The sequence below is a fragment of the Solanum dulcamara genome, chromosome 9 (assembly GCF_947179165.1).
Source record: "Solanum dulcamara chromosome 9, daSolDulc1.2, whole genome shotgun sequence".
In the NCBI taxonomy this organism is placed as follows: Eukaryota; Viridiplantae; Streptophyta; class Magnoliopsida; order Solanales; family Solanaceae; genus Solanum; species Solanum dulcamara.
Genome location: NC_077245.1, coordinates 65,060,952 through 65,085,595, shown reverse-complemented (window position 1 = coordinate 65,085,595; position 24,644 = coordinate 65,060,952).

The following is a 24,644-nucleotide window of genomic DNA, read 5'->3' as shown; positions in this document are numbered from 1 at the left end:
TCTTATGAGGAGACTAGTGGAGAAGTTTAAAGAAAGAAAAAGGGATCTCTATATGGTGTTCATTGACCTTGAAAAGGCTTATGAAAAAGTTTGAGGGATGTTCTCTGGAGGTTTCTAGAGGCTAAAGATATCCTGATGGTGCATATTAGGTTGATAAAATACATGTATGATGTAGCCTAGACTCAGGATAGGATGGTGGGAGGTGACACGAAGCATTTTCCTGTTGAGATGGAACTATATTAGGGATCTGTACTGAGTTCTTTTTTTTGCCTTGGTGATGGATGAATTGAAATAGTCTATTCAGGATATTCCGTAGTGTATATTATTTACGGACGACATAGTTTTAATTGATGAAACTCGGGACAGAGTTAATGATAGGTTGGAGAATTGAAGATAAATGCTGGAGTCTAAAGGGTTTAGATTGAGCAGGACCAAAATAGAATACTTGGAGTGTAAATTTAGTGTTATGATGAATGAAAATGGCACGGAAGTGAGGCTTTCCACTAAACATATCCCCAAGAAAGGAAGTTTTAAATACATTGGATCCAATATCCAGAGTAGTGGGGACATTGATTATGATGTCACACACTGTATTAGGGCAGCGTGGATGAAATGGAGGCTTGCCTCTAGAGTCCTGTGTGATAAAAAAGTACCACCTAAACTTAATGGTAAGTTCTACAGAATGGTGGTTAGACCAGTGTTGTTATATGGAGTGGAGTGCTGGCCAGTAAACACTCTCATGTTCAAAAGATGCATGTTGCGGAGATGAGATGCTGAGATGGATGTGTGGACACACTAAGAGTAATAAGATTAGGAATGAGGTTATTTGGGAGAAGGTGGAAGCCGCATCTATGGTAGACAAGATGAGAAAAACGAGACTAAGATGGTTTGGACATATACAGGAGAGGGGTGTCGATGCCCCAGTTAAAAGGTGCGATCAGTTAGAGTTAAGGTTTATATGGAAGGGTAGGGGTAGACCAAAAAAGTATTGGAGTGAGGTGATTAGATAAGATATGACGCTAGTCCATATCAATGAGGATATGACCTTATATAGAAATAAGTGGAGGCCGCAGATTAGGGTAGAAGACTAGTTGGGTTAGAATGTTATCTTGTCATGTGTCCATTTAGAGGGGTCGTAGGTCTATGCGTTCCTTTATAGTTGTGTTGTTATTGCATTTGATTATCACATTAGTTTGCTATCATTATTGTTCTTATCTTGTAAAATTTGAATATTTTTTTGCGATTATGCTATATATATATATATTATTTTTCTTTCTTACTTGGACTATGACTTTTGAGCCAAGGATCTTTTGAAAACAACATCTCTATCTCCATGATGTAGTGGTAAGGTCTGCGAAAATCTTTCCCTTCCCAGACTCCATATGTAGGATTTCACTAGGTATAATATTATTGTTGTTGTTGTTCTTTTTCTTCTTTTCTCTTTCTCCTTCCACCTTCCACCTCCATTCATCAAACCACCACCACATTAATTTGGAAAAATCTTATAAAAACATGAAAATGCACTGATTATGAACAAAACGAAAAAAATACTCCACCAAATCAAATCAATGACTACTATTTACTTCTACGTCACTTGAGCTTCTCCAAAATTAAATTTCATTATGATTTAAATGTTTATTCTCAATCCTAGGAAGTCACAGAATATCCAACTGAAGAAGAAAGTTAAAAGTTTTCTGATTTGATGGTTATCCAAGAAAACTTGTTGATCTTTTCTCTATCAAATGAAAATTCACAAACAATTTTTTTTTCCAGATTTGTGAGTTAAATATTTCTTTACAATTACTATTTTAAAAAATGTTTTTCAAATCTTAAAAATACCATCACCACCTCACCGAAAAAGATAGAGATCTATCATTGTTGTGACTCTCTTTCTATGTCCTTTCGTCTCTTTGACCAAATACATTTGATCCAAAATTAAAATTATTAGCTTTAAAAAATATGAAAAATTATTTTTAAAATATCAGATCTAAGTCTCATAATATTTTTCGGCTAAACTCTATTTGTTTTTGTAAGGAGGAGCTCCTATTGATTGAAATGAATTTTCTAGAAAATGACCTTTTTTTAATTATTGAAATATTTTTTAAAATAAGTTTAAATCATTTTTCTTTCTTTTTCTTATAATTAATTTTTAATTTTTTTTGTGAACCAAACTGACACATATCCTCCATTATTCAGCATGCACGTCACCTACAGTGTCAAAATGACACAACAAACATGCCATAAGGTGTCTAAAATAAACAAAGTCTAGTTGAGGTATCTAATTGAAAGTACGTGCCAACTTTAGGTGGTCACAGATAGATTCGGCCTTTTATAATAAGATTAGTTCTCGCACAACACATGTGTTCATGTTAATCAATATATACCTTTATGTATTTCCTCTTCTTTTACTTATTACACATTAATTTCCAAATCAAATTAAATAGAAGAAAAATAATGTAAATCTTATTTTTAAGTCAATTTTTGCTAGAAATATTGTAGTTTGTATATGAGTAGTTGATACGCCCAAGCATATACTTCAATTAAGAAGTATAAATCAATCGCTATCAAATATAGAACCTAACTATGTTGGGGTCGATTCCACAGGGAATGCGGAGGAAATAAGTCTACTAGCACTTACGTTTACTTGTAGTCAATATTTTCTAAAAGTAAAAATACATAAAGTAAACTGGGGTTTGTTGGTTTAGTTATGTAACTAGTAACAATGTTTACAATAGTAGAGTAAAATAGAGTTGAAGTTGTATTCAGTATGAGAATGTAGCTAGGATTGTGTTCTCCATGACATGTAACTCGGTAGACGTATTGTATTAGTGATCCCATTTCAATGCGTCGGATGCAAACTCTAGCAAGTTATAAACATCTAAACGTCTTTCGGTCCTATATTTTACTCTTTACCTCCCGGTCTCAAAATGTATTTTAACTTAATCCTTGCTTTTAACTTTAGAAGACTATTCTCTCTTGGGCTCAAGTCCTTAGGCGAAGGTTTGTAGCTTTGAATCTACATTGTAGTTATGTTTTCCTAATAACTACCCCTCTCCCAAGCAAGTAATAAATTTAGGTAAGTTTTTATGCATGCACTTTGATAACGTTCAATTATACCACTTGAAAGAAATATAGACGATCGTTAGCAATATATTTACCCAATTATGAGTCAAGGTCGATCCCACAGGAAATAGGTTGAAGCAAATCTATAAGCTATAACTAATCCATTGTAGTAGCTATTTTCCAAAAATAAAAGTACATAAAGTAAAAGTAGGGGTTTTGGTTTTGAATTGAGACAAATAACAATGTAACAACAACTAAAAAAGATTAAAGTTGTAAATAATATGATGACTAGACTAGAGTTATGATCCACATGACTTTTGACTCAATAGACAACTCGTATTCATGATATCGATTCAATGTATTGCATGCAAAATCTAGCGAGTTAGATAACATCATAAGCACCTCCTAGTCCTTCTTAGACGTATCTCATTCATCTCCTCCCGATTTCAGAATGTATACTATACTAACCCTCACCCTGGATTCTAGAGTACTATCTCCTCCGGTCTCAAGTAACTTAGACAAAGTGTACCCCTTCTTTCAAAGCCAGACTCTTCGAATTTCTATTGTGATATTCTTTTCCTAATCACTAATTCCCGCCTAGGAAAGAAATGAATACATGCTAATTTTTAATGTGTGCACTCACTAAGACTGACTTTTGAATGAACAAATCACAATACATGCAAAAACAAATCATGAAAATCAATCCTATGTTTGCCTATCTAGTTATGTTGTCATGGTTCTCACAACCCTAGTTGTGGGATTAGCTACTCATAATTGTAAGTAAAAGAATAAGAATTTGTGAAAAATTCATAAATCAATACCTACGCGAATGGAGAACTAAACCTTGAATCACACACACGAACCATGAATCAAGAATGAAAATTAGAATTAGATTTCGAGAATCAATCTCTAAATATAGTAGAATGTATCTTAAATGTGTTCACAATAACAAAAAATTATAATAAAATGCGGAACCCTAAAAAGAAAGTAAATTTGGGTATTTATAAAAATACAAAAACAAATCCTAAACCAACTAAGAAAACTTAAGTCGACATTTTTCACGCTCAGGCATTACGAACCATACTGGACTTTGCGATCCATAGTCCTGCTTTCGTGGTGTTTTAGTTAGCTCTCATACTGTGTATCCTTCATATCATCACAGAAAAGCACCATGCCTTGTGGTAGTGACTACAACCCGTACTGGGGTCCGTGGTGATAGCCTTGGCCAATTCTCCAATTTCTTTAGTATAGCCTCCATGATTCATCATCATGATCCGTAGTGGACTCCACGGCCCGTGAAGGGTGCCGTGGAGTTTCACTCGATCAAAATTCAATCCACTTTCAGCTTTACATAGACAATATTACGACAGCCACCATGGCCCGTGCTGATCTCCATGGATCATAAATGTGTTCCATGGATTATACTTTATCATATTTCAGCATCAACAAATTTCTCTCATCAGCAATATGCTAGCCACCATGGCCCGTGCAAGGCACTACACGGTTCATAGTGAAGCCCGTAGTCCTCATTCCTCGATAAAATAATACCTTAGACCCACAAAATCATCCAAACTCATGAGCGACTTAGTGTTTCTGCAAAATAAACAAAACACACATTATATCTAGAAACCATGCTTACAACATATACTAATTCACTATTTTGAGCGTCAAAAGTGTCGTAAATACATGACATATCAACAACCTCAACTTAGAACCATTGTTTGTCCACAAGCAATGAAGAAAAATAAAACAACACAACGCAAAAATACAAATGACTACAAGAAGATATATAGCAGCCCAATACATCAACAATGAACCTTCTATTTAATTTATCCGACTATATAGAATAGTATTCCAACTAACTCATAAGGATCGATTTACAACATTGCACTATTCACAGTCAACCAAGAAAATGCAAATGACAGTGTATTAAGCTATATAGCATCTCAACAATATAATCATAGTGACCTCATAATAAAGAAGTCTCTCACACAGTATGCACAAATAGAACAAAGAATAGGATGAATTAATTGACACTCAGATGAAGTTAAATCAATGCGCATGTATAGACCATAGGCTTGCCCTTATTTTCTACACTACGCTTTTGAATAGCTCTTTTAGGATCACATTAGGACTTTCTTTGCTTGTAATGTTGGCTCGGTCTCAGGTAGGATACATTTGGGATTCAAGTGACTTCTTTTCCCCACCTTAATGCTACTTTGACTTAGCTACTTTTCTTCCAATCCCAAAACTATTTCATCCCCTTGCTTACTTCTCTAGTTTCGCCCGAATGTGGTTTCTGCCTTTGTTTTTTTCTTCTTTTTGTTTTTTCTAAGTGTGCTTTCTAATTGGAATTCTGAGTTTCACAATGCATCACACTTGTTGTTTACTCTTTTATTTCATTAGCAGCCACACCCCATGCTTATTATTTTTCTTTTCATCACACAACTCTTTTCATACCCTAATTTTTTTCATTTTTCCTTATAGTAGCCACCCTCAACTTAGGCTTTAGACTTGAGGTACATAATCTCCTAATAGGGATCAGAGCCAAGATAAAGGTTTAGAAACTAATTTTCCTTATAGTAGCAACCATCGACTTAGGTTTTTAGCCTAAGTTGAGGTACATATTGTCCTTGTAGGGACCAGGGCCAAATTTAGGATTCATACATATAAAGGGAAGGTGAATTTTTGTTTAATCAAAGAAAATGTCTATTAAAGCTCAAACTTTTGGTTCAAATGGTATAGTTTCATTTGATTGGTTAAATTTAGGCTAAGTAACTCTTTATCAACAACGGCCTATGATCCCATCCTAATAAAGCTATTCAATCATTTAAGTAAAACAAACCAAACAAGTTCTAGCTTATAGATGCATTGTTCAAACTAAGTATTTAAGCTCATACACATATGACACATATTTTATACTATTCAGAACTAATCAACCCAGTCATGTAGCTAGCATTTTATTGACAAGTTAATATGTACAATGTCCTATAAAGTTCCTAACAAGCCATTTTTCACAAGACAACCTAATCATATAGTATTTCATAAAATTTTCAGTTGGAAGTCATTTTTGTCCAATTCACTTTATTATTTTTACAAGCTACTATATACTTCTATAGACTCTTGTATTTACACAAAAACAATCTAAATATGCCAGTTCTACTAGATATACGTGGCAACAAAAACTTTAAGAATCAAAATGCCCCACCCCCTATCAAAAGATTTTGCATTATCCTTAATTACACATCAAAATACTCAAAAATAAATAAAAGGGAATTGATCATACCTGTGACGCCCTAAGCATCAGACAGTGGTAGTGTACTGCCACCAATGCCAGTCGGTACACTCAATGATGTAGGCTCCCCAAAGGGTTATCTCCTGTAGCAAGAGTAAGTGTGCTCGAAGGTATTTCACTCACAATCATAGCTGGAGCTAGGATTTCAGCACTCTCGGAAGAAGAGACTCTACTAGATAACACTCCAACTATCGCAGCCTCAAGTCGATGCCTCTCAATCTCCTCTCTCCTAGGCTTTATTTTGGGAAGTGCTCTTAGCTTTATTCTCAACTCTTCTTTTATTTTCACCCTCATCTAGGAAATCATCTCTCTATCACCGTTTCTTTCCTTTGCCCTTTTATTAGGTTCAGGTGTTGAAATAAAGCCCCACACCCCTTCTAGTTGCATGGGTACGAGAGGTGTCAAAAACAACTAGAGTAAAGAATTTGTAGCACTAGTAGGGACAGTTAGTTTTGTTGCAACTTATCTAGTTTTAGGTCAAAAATACCTCGAATTTGAATTTCAATGGTTCCATTAAGGCCGGAACTTCAAAATTAGTAAGGTAGCCTATAGTGATTATGTGCACGGGAAAATAAAACTTGGGGGTCGATTCAGAAACTTTGTGACTTATGTGTATTTGTTGGTTTGCTGGTTCTAGTGTAGGCCAAATTGCTCTTCGCCACTGCGATTTCTCATTTTGCGATTGTGTTGTAGCTAATAGTGTATTTTACGATCGCAAGTTAGGTTTTGTAATCACGGGGACTTTTAAGTGTCGCAATCATGAGGGTTAATTTATTGAGTTGACCTTTTAATTCTTTGTGATCGCGAGGTGTTGATCATCACAATTGCGAAGGGTAATCCTTGCCTAAACAGTGGTCTTCCCAAAAGTTGGGAATTAACCCATTTTTCACCATTTTCAGAATTTGGGAGCTCGGGGAAGAGCGAATTCAAGATTTTTATGTGAAAAACTTTGGGTAAGTTATTTTAAACTAGAATCTTCATTTCCCAATTATATCTCAATTTTAACCTCAAATCATTGTTTTTGAACTGAAGAAATTGAGGTTTTGTTCAAGAACTTAAGTTATGGTAAAATGGTGATTTTGAATTGGTTTTAACTCCATTTTGAATTGGTTTTCACCAATAGATTCTAAATGCTTTGAGGATCATTTTAATTCAAAAATTTTCAGATCTAAACCCCATTTTCAAAATCAGATTTTATAGTCGTTTTGACCTTTTTTCTTGACTTTTGTGATTTTGGTGTCGTTAGACTCAATTTTTAACTGTGAACCATTATTTGATTAGATTGTGGTGAGTTGGAGACTATTCGTAAGGGAAAGGCTCAAATGCTTGATTGATCGGTTGTTGACTAAGGCAAGTGAACTTCTAAAATCCTATAAATCTTGTAGATTACTTTAACTTGCTTATTATATACGTGTGTTGGAGAGTAATGGGAACAATGTTTGGGGTGATAATATTATAAATTGTGCTTAATGAAAGACTAGGTTAATAAAATACTATGTGTGCCATGATTGTGATCGGAAATGTGAACCTGTTGACTTGAATTTGATAATGAACTTGATGAAATTGTCATTTACTCATTGTTGATTATGAGAATTGTCTTGAAAATTCTTGCTCACCGATTGATCTTAAATATGATAAAGCAGTAATGAAATGGAGACTTGATGACTTATAATGGTGTGAATGATGTAAATGTGGATGTTGATATATTATTGATAGTGTGACATGAATTGCATTGATATGAATTGCGTTGTGACTGTAAACACTATCATTTTCTCATTATTTATGTGAACATGTTATTTGCATTTGTTCTGAAACACAATGATGAGACCGATTGGCACTTGATGTCAATGGAAAATGTTTTTGGCGATTGATAATTATGCTGATAGGAAATGGTTTCAGCGATTGATGATGATGCTGATGAAAAATAGTTTTGGTGGATACATGGTCCTTGTATAGACCCTATGGGTTTTAGTTTGTTATACAATTGATGTGTATCATTAGGACAAACATGCATCTCTTTTTATGTGGCATCACATTGTATTATATTACATTTTATCGGTCAGCGTGAACTTATGTATATGCCCCTTGTGCCTTCATTATTGATATATTTGATACTGATGTTGTTTATTCAGTGATACTAATGAGCTAGGGTTGATCTATGTGCTTGTCACACCCCGAGAGGGTACCCTAGATGTGACCGGCACTCAAAGACCATTGCTGGTCCCCAAGTGAACCACTTGGTCTAATCACACATCCATTCACTACTAATCAATCAGTAGAAATTTAAAATAATAAAATAATTTGGCGGGCAGTCCAAATCAATGACATAACTCAAAAAAGAAAGGTCATGGGCCAACAAATCAACTCCAACATTTGTCATTAAAATACTTTGACAAAAATAATTCAAGAAAAGAAAATACTCAATCGACCCATCATTATCTAGTCTATGAAGCCTCTATCACTACTATCTAACTGGTGTCAATGATATGTTCATGGCTACCTCAAATCAGAATAAAAAAGGGCTAACTCGATGTAAGAATAACATAAATGGTGTCCTCCGAATGTAGGGGAGGACTCACCAATACATTGAGTGTGTATAGATCCTCAATGGTGCTCCTATTGATGATCTCTTAAACCTGTCTCTGCATCATGAAATGATGTAGGTCCAAATGGACGTCAGTACATGGAATGTACGAGTATGTAATATGGCAGAATGAAACATACCTCAAGGAAGAATAACGTTGGTTCAAATATCTCAAATCAGAAGGATAAGAGAGACTCAATCAAAGTGTCATAAGTCTAAAGTAAGAATACATTTTTAGACAAAGACCAATCATATACCATACAATCCAATCCAATCATGTATAATAAAGTTCAATCAAATCATCTAAAATTCGATCCCATCCAATCATGTATCATCCTATCCAATCCAATCATATACAATCGGCTCAATTCAATCATATACAATCTGATCTAATCTAGTCATACATAATCCGATCCAATCCAATCATATACCATTCTATTCAATCCAATCATATATCATCTAATCCAATCCATCACATATCACCTAATCCGATCCAATCATACACAATCCAATCACATATCATCCAATCCAATCCAATCATGTATATTTTGATTCAATCCAATCCAATCATATGCAATCAACTCCACCATAAAGTCAAAGGACTCAATTCAATAGCTATGCAAATTAAATTATGCAAGGTTTTACAATTCAACTCAATCATCCACAATCATAATCAAACCAATCATATTAAGCACAATCCATTTGATTGGGAGTTTCTCTAACCAACAACTATCACCATATGAGCGAGTGATAGTAAAACAAGCTGACGTTGTTGTCACATCCGTTCATACCTTGCTAGGGTAAAAATGAATCAACAATCATGGATCCATAACCAATTAAGTCCTATCATGTCAGGATAATAATTTAGGAAGCATACGACTTTAACGGTTCAATCCTCTCCTACGTTTGGCGACATAGTTTATTGGTTCGAGTATGGACTATACTCTTACTCAATTCGGTGCTCGATACTCCTCCCAAGACTCAATATGCTCATATCTATCAAGTGAGTAAAATACTCAAAATACTCATTTAGTCTCATTGGACTCTTTCAAATCAACTCATTTAGTCTCATTAAACTCTTTTCAAAACTCAAATAAAATCTAGCCTCATTGGACCTTCTTTCAAATCAACTCATCTCAAATCATCAAACTCTTCTCTTTAAAATTGGTACACTCCCAAGTCAATCTCAAAAATTGACATTTTTTAGTAAAAATGCTCAACTAATTTATACTCAAAATACTCATGTTCAAAAATGAGAATTTAAGAGACTTTTTCAAACTCAATTTATGCTTAAAACTCTTTCTAAATCAAAGATAAAAATAATCACTCTTTAAACTCAAAATAGTGTATAAATAGTTTATGCAAAAATGTTCACAAATTATTTATTTAAAACTCCTTCTCAAAAGATCATTTATTTTTAAAATGTTCATAAGACTCCAATCAAATCAAATTATGCAAATCACATATCACATAATCACATTAGACTCCAATCCACTTCACCTCAAGCATCATCATCAACATACCTCTTCATCAATCATTCTACATATGTTTAAAGATAACCATCACTCACATCATCATCAAACATCATCATTTACATCATCGTCAAACATCACCATTTACATCATCATCAAATATCATTATTCACATCATTGTCAAAACATCATCATTCACATCATTATCAAACATCTTGCTCCAAAATTCTTATTTACTTCTATATTTCATTTATAGAAATAAAAGTGACATTCTAGCTCTACCAATATTTCATTTCTTTTTATGTCATTCACATTCATAACTATCCCAATTCTCATATAACTCAAAATCAATTTCATCAAACTCATGTAAAAGAATGTCTCATTTCACTATGAAAATAATATTGTTTTTATTATACATAAAAACCATCAATCTCATCCTCAAGGTAAATTATGAACAAAAGGAAATCTCATCTTGGGTTCATGTGAATGAATACATGAATTCATACTCTCAACAAAGTCAACTCAAGAACATCATTAACACATTTTAGTAATATTCTATAGTTTAGGAAATATCAAGAAAACCTTTATAGAAGGTTCAAATCTTTCACAACTTCTATCCAACACATCTATGGGCATATGGAAGAACTCAATCTATATTTTAGGTTAGCCTTACATACCTGAAAATGAAGAATATCTCACCGAAAATCAAAGACATGACTTGAAGATCTTGAATCCTCGAGCTTTTGAGAGGATTTTGTTGGAGATGATTTGGAAGAGAAGAGGGGATGAAGATTAGGGTTTTTGAAAGGTGATAAGACTGAAAAGTTTTCCCCAAAATATCCTATGTTAGTGTATATATGTTTAGGAAAAATACCCAAGTTTCCCCTCTTCAAAATTTGGAAAACTGGGCAAAACTCTTGCTGGCGCTATAGTGGCGCATCGCTCCACTGCAGCGCCAAGCCAAAATGGGCTTAAAACCCTGAACACCTAATAGTGGTGCGTCAAACCAAGTACCACACTACTGAGGCTATTTTCTAGCGCTATTGTGGTGTCAGGTGCCACTGGAGCACCATGCCTAAAATTCCTGTCGTGATCGCCCAGGCCTGAAAGTCCTGCAGTACTAGTCTGTAGAAAAAGGGTCATAACTTTTGACTCTGAACTCCAAAAATTGCAATCTTAGTGGCTTTGGAAAGAATACTCAAAGATCTTTAATTTGATAGGTGATGAGACACCCAGTTCATTATATTCTAGGAGATATTCTCGTTTGAAGTTGACCCTTATACTAACTCATCCGAAAACTTAATTGATTGGAATTCTTTGGACTCGGTTTGGTGTTAGAGATCCCTTATGACCCCTAAGCACATCTAACACAATTAAACTACTTAGAAATTGATCCTAACTCATATATAAAATTACAAGTCCTTTATTTCGAGTCTACACACACGTGAAAAAATGTTTGAGTCTTTGCAAAAACATTTCCAGGGTGTTACAGTGCTATATGAACTATGTAGTATATATTGAGCTAATTTCTATGCAGGTTGTAGTTATAGAGGTTCGGTTGAGATAAAAGAAGTTCTAGTGTCCATTAGATTTACTTTATTTTCTTACTTGGCTTATTGAGTATCATATTGTTTGGTACTCACTCTTTTCTATCTATACTTGCGTAGGTTTCGAGCTTGGAAAGTGATTCAGTTTTCCTTTCGCTATCCGAGGTTGTTGAGGAGACGCGAGAGGTAGTTGTTCGATGCTGGCGATCTCCTATTTCCATTTTGATTATGCTTTGTTCTATTTGAGAAACAAAGACATTCAGACTTGTACTTATTTCTATTTTTGTTGTATTAGAGGCTTGTAAATATGATAACCAGTCTTTGGTGGTTATTATAGTTGATTAAGACTTTCTATTGATATTTATATCTATTATAATTAAATTGCTTCTGCATTATCTATCCATAATTGTTAGGTTTAGGCTAAATTATCTGCTGGAAAAGAATAAGTGTCATCACACATGAATTCAGGTTGTGACAAATTGTATTAGAGCTCCAGGTTTATAGGTCTCACGCGTACAAGCAGAGTCTAAGTAGAGTCTCGAGGATTGATACAGAGAAGTATGTAATTATCTTTAAGAGGCTATAGAAAATATTAGGAAACTTCATTTATTCATTCTTTCTTATTATACGAGGTTGTTATCACTAGTGTTGAGTCGCGTGTTGTTTTGGTAGATGTAAAGGACTAGAGGTTCAGCTATTGGTAGAGGGAAGCTACTTTTTGAAGAGGTTGTTGAGACCCCAAAAAGGGGTAGAGGTAGGGCCCGAGTTGTATGCCATGCCCGAGAAGCTGCACCAGTCAGAAGATAAGCTAAGGAGGCTTCTCCTGAGCTGCACCAGGTCCCTCTTGAGGTTTCCATTGCATTGTTACTTCAGTCTACTCTATTGTGAGGTTGGGTGTACATGAGGTCTTTAAGTAGAGTGTGGGTACAGTTGGTACACCAGAGGGTTCTTAGACTATAGCAGGGGCTTAGACCTAGAGCAGCGTCAGGTCCTAATTGTTCATGATCATGCGGGCTAGCCACCATAAGTTCCTACACCAGTTGTCGGTGCACATGTTGCTCATTATATGGTTATGACAGTTGATGATTAGTAGTGTTACAAGAGTTTTCAAAAGATGAAACCACCCCAGTTTTAGGGTGGTAAGAGCAAGGATGCTCATGAGTTCTTGATGTTGTGCCACGAGATACTTGAGACAGTGAGTATGGTTTATGATTGAGGTATTCATTTTATTGTAGTCCAGCTCTGTGGGTCATACAAGGAGTTGTGGAGTACATTTATGAGGTCTAAACTAGTGCCATGACCTCCGATAGAGTGGGATGTGTTTTTCAGTGCTTTTAAGGATCACTTCATTCCATGAAGCGTACATAAGGAGAGTAGATTGAGGTTTAAGGGTTTGACTCGAGGTGGTATGTCCGTTGCTAAGTATGAGGCATGATTTTGCCAACTGTCTCGACATGCCATGGTGTTCATTATAGATGAGGCGGAGAGCACGCAGGTTTGTGAATGAATTTACTTTCTCCATTAGATCGTATGTGTTTATATTAGCCCCTGAGCGGGTTTTCTACTAGTCCATCATAAGCACAGCCATTCTGGTAGTTATTTTTTGGCACCTCATTTGGAGGTAGAGGTTCGCACAGGTGTGGTAGTTTATTTCCGCATTAGAGACCCATCCATGCTTCCATGCTAGAGGCTGAGGGTGGATAAATAGCTTAAGTTTCCCACAGTTTGGGACAAGATGACTATGGTATTTTATCGGGATAGTCGTACCAGTCCTCTTATTCAAGATCTTGTTATAATAGTGGAGATCCTAGTCATTTGATACAATAGTGCCTTCTTTAGACTTATTTAGGGTGCCATCATACTTATTCAACGACTCTAGAGAGTGATTCAGTGCCTTCGGCTAGAGGTCGATGTAGGGGTCAGCCAAGTAGAGGTAGTAGAGCCTATAGTAGGGAGCTTAGTGTTATTCTTTCTCGGGGAGGCCCAAGGCTGATGCTTTCGATGTAGTTATATAGGTATCTTCCTAGTATACCATCGACCTACATTTATGTTATTTGATCCTGGATCTACATTATCCTCTATGTCTGCCTATTTTGAATCTGCATTTGATTTGAATTTCGATTGCATGTCTGTGCATGTTCTTCTATCTACACCCATGGGTCAACTTTTAGTGGTGGATCAAGTGTATCGATCTTGTCTTATTTCATTGGTCGAGTATGATACTTGGGTAGACATGATTATTCAGGGAACAGTAGACTTTAATGTGATATTGGGTATGTTGTGTCATATTGGGGTGCACTAATTCTATTTATGAAGAAGGAGGATAGGTCTTCAATGATGCGCCTGTTCAGGATCTCTAACACATGTATCTGCATCATAAAATGATACAAGTCAAATGACGTCAGTACATGGAATGTACGAGTATGTAAAATGGCAAGAAAGTAAGGACAGATATCAAAAAACTCCTCTCAGGAAGATTTGGCTCAGAACTCAACATTATCTCAACATCAATATGTAATGCAAGTTTAAAAATAATAATACTAATAAGCAATGCTTACTCAGTTGGGAGTTTCTCTAACCGACAACTATTATTTATGAGCTAGTGATGATACAACAAAGTGATATCATTGCCACATCCATCTAATACATTGTTAGGGTAAAGGACATCACCATCTTGGATCCAATCATCGAAGTCCATTTTTTGGGACTTAAGATTTGGCTTGATTTAATGGCATTTCTAAGACACGTGGTGTCCAAGAAAGGTATTAGGGTGGATCAGGCCAAGATTCTCTAAGTTTGAGTTTTGGCTTGATTCAATGTCATTTCTAGGACACGTGGTGTCCAAGGAAGGTATTAGGGTGGATTAGGCCAAGATTGAGGCAGTTAGAGGTGGGTCTAGGTCTACTTCCCCTATCGAGATTCAAAGTTTTATGTGGTTTGCTGGTTATTACAAACGCTTCATGCAAGAATATTCTACTATAGTGGCTCATTTGACTAGCTTGACTTAGAAGGTAGTAGAAGTTCATTGATCTGATGAGTGTGAGGTGAGATTTCAAAAGGTCAAGACTTTATTGACTACAACTCCTGTTCTTACTCCACCCAAGGAAGGTGTGGACTTCACAGAATACTGTGATATATCCTGTAATATTTTGAGTGTTTGAAGATTGGAATATGATATAATAAGGTTAAATATTGCAAAAATGGCCTCGATGAATTTTTAGGTCAAGTATCCCGAAAGATAAAATTTTCCAAAAATTGTATTTCTAGAAGGGTGCACAATAGGTCTCCCAGGGACCTGCACCCCCACAGTGCAAGTTTTTCCCCAAATCAAAATTTGGCAAAATTCTCATTCTCTCAAAATTGGCCTATCATGGATGTAGACTTGACTTAGATTTTTCGTCTGAATTCAGTTTTTAAATGGAGACACTTTAGACATTACCAAAACTATTAGTTAATGAACCTGAACATTTTTAGGACCTAATTTGACTCTATAAACTACACTAAACTCCTTTTCACATTCATTCCATCACAATTCATCAATTCAAATAATTCTCTCTCTACAAAGGCTCTCAAAAACTACATTGAAGACATTCAAGGAATTTTCTCAAGTTATCTATAAAAAGTCTAAATTTCTTCAAGTTTCTTTGATCTTCACATGAAATGTATGTGGATAATTCATTCAAGGGTACTTTTCACCCATGGAGTCAAACAAATTCTCATCTTGTTGATAAATTCAAGTATGTATTTTTATGGATTTTATAATCCCTCTTTCAATTACATGAATTATGATTATGAATTTGTTTTAATATAAATTGATGATTATTGCATGAAATTGAAGAGTTTTTCTATGAATTTCCTATATTGATATTTAGGGTTAATGATATAAATTATGGGTATTTGCAATTATACATTCAATTAATATTATTTTCATGAATTATGTATGAGTTGAAGTCTTAAACTCACATGAATTATGATGGAAGGCTTACCCTCACATTATATGAATCACATGATAATGAGCTATTCCTATGAACAAGTTTTATGAATTGGATTGGTAGATTTTGATTGTCTTTCCACATGATAAGTTTATGATTTTAAGACAAGTATGAATTATGATTTATTATAAGCTTATGATATACTATGTATGATATTCCATTGAGAGTTAACCTAGCACCGAGTGAACCTTAGGATAGAGTCTAGGCATGAGAATGTTAGTAGAAATCCCGTTGTCCCATAACTATATGCCAACTTAGGTAGAAGGATCACTCGTTATTAGAGGCTTTATTCCTTAGAAAGGGTCACCCATTAGTTGAGGTTTGATTCCTTAAGTAGCTTAGTGGATCCACTTAGGCATCATAGTTCATACCTTGGCAAGTATGAACCATCTCTTTTCAGTGTGTGGGGTAAACACCGGACTTTATGTAATAGCTCACTTAGTTTATGTTGGTTAACGGTATCTATCACAAAGACTTATGGCTTTCAAAATAAATTTTTATATCCCGCATATGTATAGTCCCTTGTGATATTTTAAATGACTAATCCTCTCTTTACTTTTATATGATACTCTTACAGTTAATTTTGCATTAATCCTTATTATGAGTATTTATGATTTTACTACTTCTTTTATCATGCTATTTGAAAAGGTCATTTACACAACATGATTTTACTACGCATTATATTGCCTACATACTCAGTACATTCAAATGTACGAACGCATACTTCTTTGTCTACATTATATCACAATGTAGGGATGGGTGCTCTGTCCTCTTCTCATGGCTAGTTGGTGATCTATTGACAATTGAGTGTGATTCCTCATGCTTCTAGGGCAAACTGAGTCGATCTTTCCTCTTACTTTTATTTCTAGACTATGGAGTCTATGTCGTTTAACTTCATCTTAGTTATGCTATGTTTTCTTGGACTTTTATGATTTTTTGCTTATCTTCTACCTTGTGTATGCTTATGATATACTAAGAGGCTTGGTTGGAGTTTTTTCGAAAATCCTAATTGTCGTATCACATCTAGGCCCTAGTTTAGGTCGTGGAAAGTATGGTATCAAGGCATAAGGGTTTAAAGTATCCTAGGGAGTCCAACATACCGCGTCAAGTAGAGTCTTATCCATGAGTGTAAAGCGCACCACATCTATGAGTAAGAGGCTATCAGGCATTTTAGGAATTCTTCACTTTTTTCATGATCTATGTCATGTGGTAGAGTGTTCTCTAAGTCCTCTCCCCTCTCCAATAATTGTTCTTTGTGATTTTTAGAAAATACCTCCAAGAGGAGTTCCCTTCAAAGAGAGGTTGATGCGAATGAGGGATAAGCCCCTCAAGATCCTAATGATCCTCTAGCCAATCAAGTTACCCATGAGAATATCGGACCACCTTCTCTAAGCTATCTCGATTCATGACTACTCAAGTGAACCAGGGGATAATGGTTCCTCCAAATATGGCTACACCGGCTTCAAGGGTTAGATACATTGCAAGGATGAACCCTCTCGAGTTTCATAGGCCCAAGATTGATAAGTATCCCCAAGATTTTATTGATGAGGTGCATAAGATTTCTACTATTATGGGGGTATCCTTGGAGGAGAAGGCGGCATTGGTAACCTACCAACTCAACAGTGTTACTCAAGTGTGGTTTAATCAATAGAAAACTGAAAGGGTTGAAGGAGATCTCATAGGTTGGGAGGGCTTCATTGTATTTATGACCTTCTTACCATTTGAATTGAGGGAGGCAAAAGTGTTAGAATTCATCAATCTCAAGTAAGGTAACATGAGTGTGAGAGAGTATGCCTTCAAGTTCACAAAGTTGTCCAAGTATGCTACTTCTTTGGTAGTCGTCCCCTATGACCAAATAAGTAAGTTTATCTTGGGAGTGTCAGATTTGATGATGAAAGAATGCTGAATCGTAATGCTTATCAAAGATATGGAAATTTCTAGGCTTATGACATATGCCGAGAAAATAGAGGAAGAGAAGTTGAAAGAAAGGTCTAGAAGGGAATCTAACAAGGCTCGAACCGATAGTGGTTTATCCTTTGCTAGTGATTCAGTGCCCAATTTCAAAAAGGAAAGACGTCCCTTTCCCACCTATCAAAAATGTGGTAAGAATCACCTAGGAGGGTGCATAGCCGACAATGATGGTTGCTATGGGTGAGGAGAAATTGTACATAAGAGGAAGGACTGTCTAGAGGCTTCTAAGAGAGAAAGAGAGATTTGTCAACAAACTTAGTATGGTACTTCATCTGGTACGTTAAAAGTCATTGGCTTTGATGTATATATTTTACTTGATCTGGGTGCCACATTGTCTTTTGTTACTTCTTACCTTGTTATAAGATTTGATATGTCCCAAAATCTTGCAAGAGCCTTTTTTCGATTTATACCTCGTTAGTGGTTCGATATTTGGGGTTAAGGTTGAGTGACCCTAATGAAGGTAGTATTCTTATTCAAAATGGTTTGGAATCATCATTGATAGTGGATGTAAAAGCAAAGAAAGACATGGATCCGACCTTAGTTAAGTTAAATAAATTTTGTGGTTGATAAGAAGAGTTAGGTTCTCTCACAAGAGGGAGATGGAGTTTTTCATTACTAAGGTCGGTTATGTGTTCTTAGTGTTGATGGCCTAAGAGATATTACATTGAGTAGAGCCCATAACTCTCTGTAGATGAGTTAGGGAAGATCGAGAGAGATTGGATATTCCGTATTGTGATAACTGTGGCATGCTTATTCCATTTAAGGTTATAGACTTAGAGGAAGAGATAGATGGGATCTTGTTGTGTGCAATAATAGGTAAGAGTATATTGGTGTGCCCTTTGGTAGGAGTTAATGCAAATGCGGATGTACAGATGCTAAGGTACACATGAAAAGTTCTTAAGTGATGTTGACTTCAAGGGGGCTATAAAGTGATTAGAATGGTAGGTTTGAATATGTGGTTGTCGATATGTGAGTGATTGTAATAGGCTATTGATGACTTCTTGTTAAGGGTTTCAAGTGAGTGTATTATAGTAGTCATAGAACTAGGCTTGAATGTGGTGATAAGGAGTGATACTCGTGGGATGAAATTCCTTATAGAGGTATAGGATCCTAACGCATATTGGTAGGGTGACCTATGAACTTGATTTGCCATTGGAGTTAGCCTTAGTTCATCTGGTATTCCATATATCAATGTTGAGGAAAGGTGTTGGTGATCCCAATATCATTTTACCTTTGGGTAATGTGAGTGTTGAAGAAAACTACACTTATGAGGAGATTCTTGTTGAAATTTTGGACTGTCAAGTTAAAAAGTTGAGAAATAAGGAAGTTGCATTCGTTAAAGGCTTGTGGAGGAATAAAGAAGTTGGAAGTGCTACCTGGAAAGCGGAAGTGGACATGATAAAACAATATCCTTATCTCTTTCCTTCCATTCTAGCCTAAGGTATTTAGCTATTCAAGCTTGAATCCTACAAACTCCAACGTTCCCAACCTCTCTATGTCTTATTACATGCATGCATACTCAGGAAACTGATATTTAAATGATGTTTACATTGCATTATTACATTCATGTTGGGTTGTTGGCTATACACTGTATTCTATTCAAGCTAGTCCTACCTTATTTGAGGATGAATGTTCCAAAGGGGAGATATTGTAATATTTTGGGTATTTAAAGATTGTATTATGATATAATAAGGTTAAACATTACAAAAATGACCTCGCTGGATTTTTAGGTCAAGTATCCCAGAAGATAAATTTTTCTAAAAATTGCATTTCTAGAAGGGTGCGCGACAAGTCCGCATTGTGGACTTGCTCCCCCACAGTGTAAATTTTTTTCCAAGTCAAAATCTGGCCAAATCTCATTCGTTCAAAATTTGCCTAGCAGGGAACAAGTCCATATCATGGACTTGGCTTAGATTTTTCATCTAAATTAAGTTTTTAGGAGGGAACAAGTCCCTAACTATTAGTTATTGAACTGGACGTTTTTAGGACCTAATTCAATTCTATAAACTATCCTAAACCTCTATTCCCATTCATTCTATCACAATTCATCTATTTAAATTATTCTCTCTCTATAAAGGCTCACAAAAACTCCATTGAATATATTCAAGGAATTCTCTCAAGTTATCCATCAAAAGTCCAAATTTCTTCAAGTTTCTTTGATCTTCAAATTCAAGGTATGTGGTAATTCATCCAAGGGTACTTTTAATCCATGGAACCCAACAAATTCTCATCTTTTTGATAAATTCAAGTATATATTTTATGGGTTATATAAAATTACATGAATTATAATTCAAATTATGATTATGAATTTGTTTTAACATAAATTGATGATTATTGCATGAAATTGAAGAGTTTCTCTATGAATTTCCTATATTGATCATTAGGGTTCATGATATGGATTTTGAGTATTTGTAATTATACATTCAATTAATATTATTTTCATGAATTATGTATGGGTTGATATAAAGTATAAGATCATGCATGTTTTCAATCCAATTTCATGATATCCAAATCAAGTGATCATGTATTTGAGTTTTCACCTTATTTTCAAGTATAAGTCATGATCATGAATTTCAAAGAATTTTCAATGAATGTTTATGAATGACTCAGGAAAGGTTTTGGATGATGTCCTAATGATGTTTCAAGCAAGTTTTATGAAAAAGGGTGACTTAAGACCCTAATGATACTTTATGAAAAATGAATTGAAATGATGGAAAGCTTACACCCACATTACATGAATTACGTGATGATGAGCTATTCCTATGAACAAGTTTTATGAATTGGATTAGTAGCTTTTGATTGCCTTTCCACAAGATAAGTTTATGATTTTAAGATAAGTATGAACTAGGATTTATGCCAAGCTTATGATATACTATGTATGATATTCCGTTGAGATTTAACCTAGCTCTGAGTGGACCTTGGGATAGAGGCTCACTCGTTAGTAGAGGCATGAGACCATTAGTAAAAATCTTCTTGTCCCATAACTACGTGCCGCCTTAGGTAGAAGGATTATCCTTTATTAGAGGCTTGATTCCTTAGAAAGGGTCACCCCTTAGTTGAAGTTTGATTCCTTAAGTAGTTTAGTGGATCCACTTAGGCATCGCAGTTTATACATTGGCATGTATGAACCCTCTTTTTTTAGTATGTGGGGTAAACATCGGACTCTATGTTGTAGCTCACATGGTTTATGTCGGTTAACGGTATCTCTCACAAAGATATATGGATTTCAAAATGACTTTTAATATCACACATATGTTTGGTCCCTTGTGATGTTTTAAATGACTAATGCTCTCTTTACGTTTATATGATACTCTTATGAATTATTGTGCATTAATCCTTCTTATGAGTACTTACGATTTTACTACTTCTTTTATCATGCTATTTGAAAAGGTCATTTACACAACATTATTTTATTATGCATTTCATTACCTACATACTTAGTATATTCAAATATACTAACACATACTTCATTGCCTACATTATATCACAATGTAGGGATAGGCGCTCCATCCCCTTCTCGTGGCTAGTTGGTGATCTATTGATGATTGAGTGGTGAGTCCTTATGCTTCGAGGTCAAACCGAGTCTATCTTTCCTCTTATTGTCATTTCTATTCTATAAGGATGTTTTAGACTATTTCTTGTTATGTCATTTACTTTCTTTGAGGGTGAGATAGGAACATGTCCTAGTCCCCGCCTATGTAGTCATATAGAGGCATGTTGGATATATATATATATGGAGTTTATGTCATCTTACTTCATCTCAGCTATGTTGTTTTTTCTTGGACTTTTATGAGCTTCCATTTATTTCTTACCTTATGTATGTTTATGATATGGTAAAAGGTTTTGTTGGGATTTCTTCAGAAATCCTAATTGTCGTGTCACATCTACACCCTAGTTTAGGTTGTGACACCTTCAGAGTTGGTTTAGGTAGAGTATTGATGCAGAAAGGGAATGTGGTTGCCTACTCTTCTAGACAATTGAAGGATCATATGAAGAACTACCCTACTCACGATTTGGATTTAGCGGCGGTGGTATTTGTGTTGAAGCTATGGAATCATTATTTGTATGGTATGTATTGTGAGGTATTCACCGATCACCAGAGTCTTAAATACATCTCCAGTTAGAGGGATCTGAACTTGAGACAATGCAGATGGCTTGAGTTACTAAAGGACTTTGACATGACTATCTTATGGCATATTCATATTCCATGAATATTTCATCACTCCTTTGATATTCTCCAGAAAAAATATGTAAAACTACATAAGTTATCCTAATTGTCACTTGTGTGTCAATATCATAATGGTTCATGCCTTGTTTCACTTGTGTGTCAATATTCTGTGAATAATAAATATAGTAGGCATTTGTTTGAAGTAATAATAAATTCCAAGAAAATATGGGTCGCTTGTTAGGCTTTATGTATTTATTTAAATAACTAAAAAATCTTTTCATAAAGTGAAAGACTTACAGAAAGGTTACCCTTAGTGCATTCTGACTTATGTGAATTAAATGGGGTATTAATTAGAGGAGATAAAAGATACTTCATTACCTTTATAGATTATTTCTCTAGATTTTACACATGTTTATCTCCTTAGAAAAAAATAAAGATTTTCAAAAAATTAAAAAACACATGTTAGTTGTGGAAAATCAAAAGAATAGGAAAATAAAAATTATTCAAAGTGATAGAGGAGGTATTGTATATCAAATTAGTGCTTCCTATACACCTCAACAAAATAGATTTGGCCAAAAGAAAATTTATTCTTAGTAGATATGGTTAATTATGTTGTTGAATGCACATTTATCATACAAATTGTGGGGTAGAACTTTACTTAATGCTTTCCATATATTAAATAGAGTACCTTCAAAAAGTATGCATGATTGCTTAGTAATGTTGTAATCCTGAAATTTTCTCAAAAATAGTGATTACAACCAATTTACTTGGTTTACATCTCTAAATTAAATTAGATATAGATATGTAATGATCTTGAGGGTAATTTTTAAAAACTTGCATGAAATTACCATTTTACCCTTATTATTAGTGCCTTTGAGTGTTATTTGTTCAGTCTGTGTAATTGAATGTGTTAAATCTTTAATAGATAGTAAAATGGGCATATTTGTGAGTTCTATAGAGTTAAGAGGTGAAAAAGTAATGTTTGGGACCAAACACAGCTACGTGTCTCGGAATGGGATTTTGTCAGTTCCATCAGCTCCAAAATATAGAAATTGGTCTAGGAGAGTCATCAGAAATAGATTTGGGATTGATATGTGAATTTGAGGTCTTAAGTTGAAAAGTAAAGTTTTAAATGAGTTAAGTTTGACTTTGGTCAACAAATCGAGTATGAAGATTCGGATTGGATTTCTGATGACTTCAATAATTTCGAGGGGTGATTTTAACGCTATATATCGCTTCGTTGTAATTTTTAGAGGTTTCGAGGGTATTTTGGATATTTGAAGTACTGAAACTAGTTTAGTTGCGACTTAACGGATTTTGGTTCAAGAAAATCTCAAATTTGAGTTTTGATGATTCTATTGAGTCTGAAATGTCGAATTTAGTAGGGATGCATATAAGGTTTATGTTTACAGGATTCCGAATGAATCCCGATGGTTTGATCGGAGAATTTTGAATTGAGTTTTTGCTGGTTTCTGGTGCAGTCACAATCCCTTCTCCATGTTCGCGGAGTATATGCACCTCTTTCTTTGCATTTGTAGAATGTGTCCACATTCACGGAGTACATGCTCTCCCTTCTCCGCGTTCACGGAGGGTCCCTTCAGTGCTCTCCCTTCTCCGCGTTCGACTAAAATCATTGGGTAAGTGATTTTTAACCTAAAACCTTCCTTTTTCATTAATCATCCAATGATTTTCACTCCTAAATTTTAGTTTCAAACTCCAAAACTTCTTGCTCTTCCCTAATCTGAAGTTATGGAAAACTGGTGATTTCTAACTCGTTTTGAACTCTATTTTAATGGGTTTTCAACTGTGAACTCCAATTTTTGTGTAGAAGCTGATTTTGAAATTCCAGATTTGACCCTTTACAAAATTTATCAATTTTTGAACCATTGTACCCCAATTTTGAAACCTATCAAGATGGACTCCTTATGATGCGTATGTTTCATTGTTGATAGTAGGTTTTCATTCTGGGCGTTGAATTCAAGAGTTGATCATCTGATAGAGGTGTTCGAGTGCGGTTTCAGCTATTGAGGTAGGTTTGGCTATTCTTTTTAGAGATGAGTTGTGGTGATTAGTCAAATTACATGTTATAGACTTTGGGATAGGGTCGTAATGTAGTTTAGGACTGATAATTGATATTGTGATGCCCATGTGGGGGATTATATGCGTTGTGTAGCCCTTGTGGGGGCCTTATGTGATATTTTATCGGTAATTAAGATTATGTAATCTATGACTTTATTGAGTAGAGATGAGTAGAGGTTATTTAACTGGTAATGCCCGTCTGAGGGGATGAATAGAGGGTTTTGAGCATGCCTGAGTAGTGGTATATTATTCAAAAAGGGGTGAACACTTAATTGATGTACTTCCTTCCCATTACTGTTTGTTGAGGGTGAATATCATGATTAGGTTACATTTTGAGAACTCTAAACCTTGTGCCAACTGTTGAGTTGAATATTACCTTCATGCCTTATATATTGTGATTGCGTTCATCCTCATTTATACTATTATTGATCATTGGAAAGTTGAGAACTGTGGAAATCCTTTTGAGAAAGAAA